This window comes from Helianthus annuus, chromosome 9 (assembly GCF_002127325.2).
Source record: "Helianthus annuus cultivar XRQ/B chromosome 9, HanXRQr2.0-SUNRISE, whole genome shotgun sequence".
In the NCBI taxonomy this organism is placed as follows: domain Eukaryota; kingdom Viridiplantae; phylum Streptophyta; class Magnoliopsida; order Asterales; family Asteraceae; genus Helianthus; species Helianthus annuus.
In genome coordinates this window covers 161,471,459-161,480,108 of record NC_035441.2, presented here as the reverse complement: position 1 = coordinate 161,480,108, position 8,650 = coordinate 161,471,459, and the positions used below count along the sequence as shown (strand labels likewise).

Below are 8,650 nucleotides of genomic sequence, written 5' to 3'. Positions count from 1 at the left end.
GAATGTTCACATTTAATAAGAAATCGGTCTACATGTATTTGAACATATAGCAAACACCTAAATGGTTTTGATTCTATTGTTTAAACTAAAAAAGCAAACACACATTCAAATTGATTTGTAGAAAAAAGATGAATTAAAGAGATTAGGAAAACATACCTTAATTCTCCAACTGGCTCTCCAAAGCTACTCAATATGATGATTTTTATGGTAAACAAAATTCGAAGAAAGAAAGACACTGTAAGGTCATAGAACTACATTATATAGAGCTAATATCCGAATTTTTCTCATGGAAGTTAATATTAATTCAGACAGTTAATAAATCATGGGATAGTGGGAAAGTGGGCTAAACTGAAATATATTTAAAATAACTGCATAATCAGTTACTAAACCTATAAGTTTTATATATCAGCTAAATTTTCATTTGAATTTTTTATAAACAAAGCTGAACTTCTGTAAATGTATCAACAAAAATATCAAACTATTTGATAATTCCACTAATGAAGACATATTTATTAAAAACTTTTATGTGTACTGACAATGGAATACAATAACAATAAAAAATATAATTTTATATTTATCTAAACATAATATATAAGCAATTCTTTATAAACAAATAATACACAAACAAATAGTAGAGAAAAAAGCAAACATTAACTAAAAAAAGAACATTACATCCGATGAAGGAATTTTTCAAAATTCAACAAACATTTCGAAGCAAAAAAAAAAAAAGGATTACCAAACAACATGTATTACTGAAGACTTGCTGGCACAATAGTTTCCACATACATTGCTGTCCGTATAGCATGATTCCAATCGCTTGGTATGAAAAGGTCACACGTCTTCTTGTTCAAATCTATTTCATAAACCTCACCCCAATCTGTCATCACAAAACACTTTTCTTCTGAACTAACATGTGTAATTGAGCACCAAACTGGCGTTGGAATATAACTGATCTTCGGAAACAACATGACCTTCGACCAATGCTCACCTTCATAACGCCATAGATCCACTGCCATATCTATAAACCCATGACTAACAAACACGTGAAGTTTGTTATTCATATTAACCAAGTTCCCCTGACATGTTTCACCATTGCCAACATATGGAAACCCTATTTCTGAAAACGTCTCTGTATTCACATCAAATCGAATTATGACAATATCACCAGCAAGCCAAAACTGGAATACAGTAAAATATAAACCATCCTCACAAAAAGTCCCCCCCCGACCACACATAACCATTAGTATGGTAATGCCTTTTTTGTAAAAACGGTATTCTCTTCCAATGACTGGTCCTCCTTGAATAAGCCATAACATCAACTGTAAAACGACCACGTTTTATATGTAAAACTCTGTAATCATTAGAGGAATCGATGTATAGGCCAACAGCATCGGAATAGATTTTGAAAAAACCATAAGACTTAGAATCAGATATGTTGATGCAGCTACGGATCAACGGATTCCAAATAAGCATTTCAAACGTATTGCGTAAACAAACACATAAAAGCCCATTCAAGCTTGATAAAATCCACACATCAGAAGGGCGAACATGAAACGGTAGGGTAATCATGGTTTTCTCATCGACTAAATCAACAGTAGTGCTGGAAATAAAGCATGATTCCTGTCCAATACTAAGAATTTTTTGTCTAGACCCCTTACACATATGTCTACAGTGCATCATGACAAACTCCTTCGACGATATACATGACAACCATTCTTTACATACCTTCTTTGCACGACCTACACATTTTGCAGGAAGTCTTGGCAGTATCTCTGACATTATTAAGTCAGGACCAAGGTCAGGCAACTTAGTGTTCGACTCAGAGGCTGAGTAGAGGCACCCCTTCAACTTTTTCATAACTCAATAGTTTCTGATATTATATCTAGAAATACAGTAATACACGAATTTTAGGGATATTAGTGATATCTTATATAGAGCTACATGTCCGACTTTTAATGAAAACAGTTAATTTATTGAATAAAACATAGGTAGTTATTCAATCATGGGTTAGTGAGCAAGGATCATGACAAGTGGGTAAGTGGACTGACTTAGAAATAAACTTAACATAACCGAACGATTATATTAATTTCTAAAACCCTAAGTTAGTTACTTGATCATCGCTTAGTGGCCGATGATCATGGTAACGTGACTAAGAAGGCTGACTTCAATATTAATTCAGTAAAACCGACTATTTATATGTTTTTTTTTCTTCAAAATATCTTATTCTTTTCCCGTTGTTATTTATATAACTGAATGCTATTTTGAATTTGCACTCTAAATAATACAAAACTTATTATTTTAAAAAAACCTATAAATGACTAAATATTTTTTAAAATACCTAAATAGGCCTCTTGTTTGAGAACACGGAATTTGTTAACATGAAACAGGATATTATTGGGTACTAAATTTTTTTAGATTTTTTTCTATGACTTATGTGTAACTACTTATATAACTGTTGAAGTTATGCATATCTGGAATTTTATTTACGTATTTTGAAAGTAAAAGAAGATTTAACCTTTATAAACATACATACAAATTGGTGAAAACCACTACCTATATTTTCTTTTTTTTTCATAACAGAAATGTTTATTATTAAATAAACAATTAATCATCAACATATATGTAATAAGTAATATAGTTAACAGATAAAACAAAGAAAAATAAATTGAAAAAAGGAAACTACATTTAAACTAAAAATAGATGAACAAACAAACCTTAACAAACACTGACTTGAAAGGCAAAACATAAAAGATGACTATGACAAACAGGACTTAAACTGAGTAAACTTAAAATTCAACCCATCCAACATGATCGTTGCAATTTTTAGATATACGTGGAATCTTTGATCTTTTCAATGGACTATCCAAAGAGTCTGCTGTATCACTTAACTCAGACTCCAAATCATCTTGTTGTTTTGCCTTAGAAGCATCTTTCTGACCATTCGAATCTTCACTTTGGGTAATATCAATGACCTCATCCCATTTCCAAGTTAGGAGCGCATGCTTTCTTTTAGCTTGCTTTTCTATGTTCTGAAACTACAAGAACTAAAAACATTAGTATAATACATTTTAAAAAAACATATAGGTGTGAAACAATCATTATGCACTTATGCAATGAAAACTTTATTTAAAAAAAACACCACCTATTCAATAACCTCCCTATGCATTTCAGATTTGAATGGACTAAAATACTGTCCATATGAAATGATCTCTACACTTCCACTGTCCGTCTGAAACAATAAATTGATAGAATTTAACAAATCAGACTAAATATCAAAACAATTTTTATACATTAGTTGTGACTTAAAACGTTACCTTCGGAGAATCTTTCATTGGGCTGCATATTTGATTCTTCTTCGGTGTCATTGCATCAAAACCCAGCTGAAAAAATTACAATTGCTACCATATATTAGAAGACTAAATATTTGGTGCAATTCACAAACAATTAGAAACCATCCACATGCTTTGCTAACTAATAATTTACATTCCAACTTACATTCCAACTTACTTTCTTTGCAGGCTGATCGTCTTCATAAATGTCCACGAAGTCATCCGAGATATCCATTGCTGCAGATGTGTTGCTGAATGAATACAGGAAGAGCGAAAAAAATTCAGAAGATTACACTACCTGAACTTGTATTATATAGGCACCAAAAAATGCAGTTAAGTGTCCACTACCCCACTAACTCCCTGAAAATAAGGAACACATTTTAAACCGCATTGCAACCTGTATTTCTGATTGGTGCATCTTGATAAACTGCAGGAAACCGCAAGATCATGGGTGAGAGAGAGCTGAACTGCCGTGAACTGCTGCTTCTAGAAGGAATTTAGAGACTTTATACGGCTGAGATTAAAAGTTCAGGACTTTGAACGGCTGTAATTAGCCCAAAAGACGGTTAGCAACAACGGGAACAATATAATATAGAATTTAATAGATATGTTTTACAAAATTAAAAAAAAAAGAGTTAAAAAAATGAAAACACAAAGAAGAAGCTATGGTAAATTCGTTATGCTTCGATGGATTATAGTAAGTGGAGACTATACTTTCTTTTCTACAGAAGACTCTTATATATTAATAAAACAACACTCAGTTATATCAAATAAGCACCAAACATAACTGTACCCTACGAATAATTTTTCTGCACATCTGCAGATCCTTTTGTGTCTAGATAACTATTTAAATTCTCAAGTAATTAACCCTTTACAGTTCGGAAAAAACCTAAAAAACGAAACAAACATGTTACCTTAAACTAACGCAGATGGAGGAGAGTCGCGTATATTAGCCGGAGGCACGACGCCGGAAAAGATGCCAACATCTTAAAAGCGGCTAGGGTTTCTTTTGTGAGACACGTCGGTAGGTATTCTGCAGCATATCAAGGTAACACGTATATATAGAGTGAATAAAGCAAAGAAAAAAAACAAAAAACAAAACAACAATAATAAAATATCATTAAATATTAGGTATTCTTCATTATTATTATTTTTTAAACGGCAAAAAATGATGTGGCAACCACCGTGACACAGGGCGATTTGGCCAAGGTTGACTAATCGACCGCCGTCAGCCCCTTTGCTCTCCCGGATGCGTGGAAACCCAACCTCCACACGGTCGAATGCACGCCAGTGGAATAATCGGTAAAACCTCATCTTCGATCCAAGACGAACCGACGCAACCCGTATTCGACCTTCACCTGAATGCCGCAAAAAATAATAGAGCTGGGAGTCGAACCTTAGTCATAAGGAACACCAAGTCTTTCCCCAGCCACTCCATCACTAGCTCATTGGCATTAGGTATTCTTTATAAATGGAAAAGCTGTAATTAAATAAAATCTATCTATACTTACTATATAATAAAAGAAACCACTTTGGGGACACTTGTCATCACACTGGGCCATCTCTTATAGATAATTATTATTTTACTTTAATCTTTTATAGATAATTATTATTTAATTTAATATTATTTAGTTTAATATATCTTATATTATAGATAACCCTTCTACTAAATATTATTAGTTTAATATCTTATAGATAATTATTATTAGTTTAATCTCATTCTCATTTATAATATTATTTATTTGAATTAATTATATTTGAACGTTTTGTTTACTTTGTTATCAAATAAATTTTACGAAACTTAAAATAAAAATAACTAATATTATTTATCATTTATACATTTACGGAGTTTTAAATAAAGGGTTAAATTTATTGAGACTTCGTTAACAAATTTTGCAACAACAGAATAATCTATTTTTATAACGAAAACCAAATTTGTATTAATATATTAAATATTTTTATTTTCACTAGACAAAATTACGTTTACTCGAAACATGTAATACATGAGGTTTTTTAAGATATAGCTTTTTATTATTTGATATATGTTGATACACGATTGTGGACGCGACTCAACTCGACGCGACTCGACTTGACGCATGTTGACTCGTGCAATGGCTTTCCTCCGTCACGTACAAGATCAACAATGATGGATCAAGACTTCAAAGACTGGATCTTAGTCCTTGGGCTGAAACAAGGTGGCGAAACAAGTCCTTGGGCTTAAAAGGATTGACGAAACAAGACATTGGGCCTGTTCCTTTGGGCCGAAGCCCATAATCGACGAAACAAGGACATGGTTGACGAAACAAGCCTGTTTCGTCAACATCAATTCAGTTTCGTCGTCTTTCACTTGTGATTCGTCGATTGTGATTGTGTTTCGCCAAGATCTGTTTCACCAAATCTGTTTCGTTGTGTCTGTGTGTATAAATAGACTGTCACTAGTCTTAGAACATAAGAGAACACACACAGAGCAAAAACACACACACAAAAGAGAGTTTGAGAGAGTTTGCAAAATATATTTGTAAACATTGCTTTGTAACTGAATCTTTCATACGTATTAATACAGAGGTGTTAATCGGTGAATATTGCGTGTCGTGTATTTGCGTGTTCTATCTCGGTTTGCCTTTCCGGTTGGATTCCGCACAACCGGGTTGGTTTGTACACAAGGATTAGGCGACTAGATCCTCCTAGCCGGACCTACAATATATAAAATTAGTTTAAATAAATGGTTAAATTTATTGAGACTTCGTTAACAAATTTTGCAACAACAGAATAATCTATTTTTATAACGAAAACCAAATTTGTATTAATATATTAAATATTTTTATTTTCACTATACAAAATTACATTTACTCGACCCATGTAATACATGAGGTAAATTACATTTACTCGACCCATGTAATACATGAGGTTTATTAAGATATAACTTTTTATTATTTGATATATAAAATTAGATTTATTGAATTCGTAAAATACACTGGGTTTTTTAAGGATGTATATTTTTTTTATTATTTAGTACATAAAATTACACTTTTTCAAACCGTGTAATGCGCATATTTTTAAAGATGTAATTTTTTTATTATTTGGTATATAAAATTATATTTATTCAACCCGTGTAACAAATGAGGTTTTTGAAAGATGTATTATTTTATTATTTTGTAAACAATATTACATTTATTCAACCCGTACAATTTGGTTCTTATAGATATAACTTTTTATTATTTAATATATAAAATTATATTTATTCAACCCGTGCAATAAATGAGGTTTTTAAAGATATATTGTTTTATTATTTAGTATATAAAATTTATTTATTTAACTTGTGTAATACACGAGGTTATAACCTAGTAATTGTAATATACGGTTTATATTCTTTCCAACAACTATAATATCTATTCTATATATAGTGTAGTTAATTAATATGATATAAAGATAAGATATAATTTAAGTAATATGATATAATAATATGATATGATAATATGATAAGATATAATTTAATCTAATCTAATCTAATATAATCTAATCTAAATATTAATAAAAGACAACAATTAATGCCATGCGGCAATTTCTTCTTCAACTTCATAATTATATTTTTATTTCTATTTAAAAATATCTTGTTATCCTTCTTATTATTATAATTATTACTATTATTATTATTATTATTATTATTATTATTATTATTATTATTATTATTATTATTATTATTATTATTATTGTTGTTGTTATTATCATCTATAGATCCCTTAATTTCAATTTTAATATTATATATAGAAAATATTTTGTTTTCCTTATCCTTATTATTTTTATTATTATTATTATTATTAAATCTCTCAAATTTAATTTTAATAACATACGGAGGAATATTATATTTTTGTCTTTTTGTCTTCTTTTTTTTTCTTTTTTTTTTGGCATTATGATTTTTATTTTGTAACAAAAGTTTTATTTTTATAATTTGTGTCACAAAGGTTAAATAATTTTAGTTTTTGTTTTACGTTTTTCTCGTATTTGTTTGTCGTTCGTTGCTATTTAGCACAGTGTTTGATAGTCACATTTGGCTCCTTAGGTTTTTTTTTTTTTTTTTTCATTCGTATTTGGTGGTCACATTTGTTCTTTTAAGTTTGTTTTACCCCCTCCACTTTCTAATACACATCGTTATAAATTCGACTCCTTCTACGTTTTACGTCATGTAAGTAAGTCACTTTGTATTGGAAATTCGTGTTTTTTAACGCTTTACTCGGTTTTGGTCTTCGTTCGATGCTACTTTGCATGGTTTTGTGTCCCCATGTCCTCAACGTTGGTAGCACGTTTATGATATGATAAGATACAATTCAATTAATATTATATAATAGAGTATAATGTAATATGATATAACATAGAGATGTAATATGATATAATTAGGTTATAACCCCGTGTATTACACGAGGTTGAAAAAATATATTTTATATACTAAATAATAAAACAATATATCTTTAAAAACCTAATTTATTGTACGGGTTGGTTAAATGTAATTTTATATATTAAATAATAAGAACCATATTGTACGGGTTGAATAAAAGTAATTTTTTATACCAAATAAAAAAGTTATATCTTTAAAACCACGTGTATTAGACGGGTTGAATAAATGTAATATTGTTTACCAAATAATAAAATAATACATCTTTAAAAACCTCATTTATTACATGGGTTGAATAAATGTAATTTTATATACCAAATAATAAAAAAATTACATCTTTAAAAATATGCTCATTACACGGTTTGAATAAATGTAATTTTCTGTACTAAATAATAAAAAAATATATCCTTAAAAAACCCCGTGTATTGTAGTGTATTGTATGAATTAAATAAATCTAATTTTATATATCAAATAATAAAAATTTATATCTTAAAAAACCTCATGTATTACATGGGTTGAGTAAATGTAATTTTGTATAGTGAAAAAAAAAAATATTTAATATATTAATACAAAGTTTGGTTTTCGTGATAAAAATAGATTATTCTGTTGTTGCAAACTTGTTAACGAAGTCTCAATAAATTTAACTCTTTATTTAAAACTCCGTAAATATATAAATGATAAATAATATTAGTTAATTTTATTTTAAGTTTCGTAAAATATATTTGATACCCAACTAAACAAAACTTTCAAATATAATTAATTCAAATAAATAATATTATAAATGAGAAGGAGATTAAACTAAATAATAATTATCAATAAGATATTAAACTTAGGGGTGTGCAAAAAACCGAATTAACTGAACCATAACCGAATTAACCGACAAAACTGAACTGAAAAAAATCGAAACAAATAAAAAACCGGTGGGTCGGTT

At 29.4% G+C, this 8,650-nt stretch overlaps 1 long non-coding RNA gene across 2 annotated transcripts; it reads right to left on the bottom strand.

The window, feature by feature from the left end:
- Nucleotides 1-3,145: 3,145 nt before the first annotated feature.
- Nucleotides 3,146-4,060, bottom strand: LOC118482203. Of its 2 annotated transcripts, none has more exons than XR_004867703.1 (4): nucleotides 3,678-4,060; nucleotides 3,508-3,580; nucleotides 3,315-3,380; nucleotides 3,146-3,229 (listed from the first exon to the last, which is right to left on the bottom strand). It is a non-coding gene; the product is annotated as an uncharacterized LOC118482203 (long non-coding RNA). The 2 variants fall into 2 exon arrangements; XR_004867702.1 differs by having other exon boundaries at nucleotides 3,727-4,054.
- Nucleotides 4,061-8,650: the final 4,590 nt, after the last annotated feature.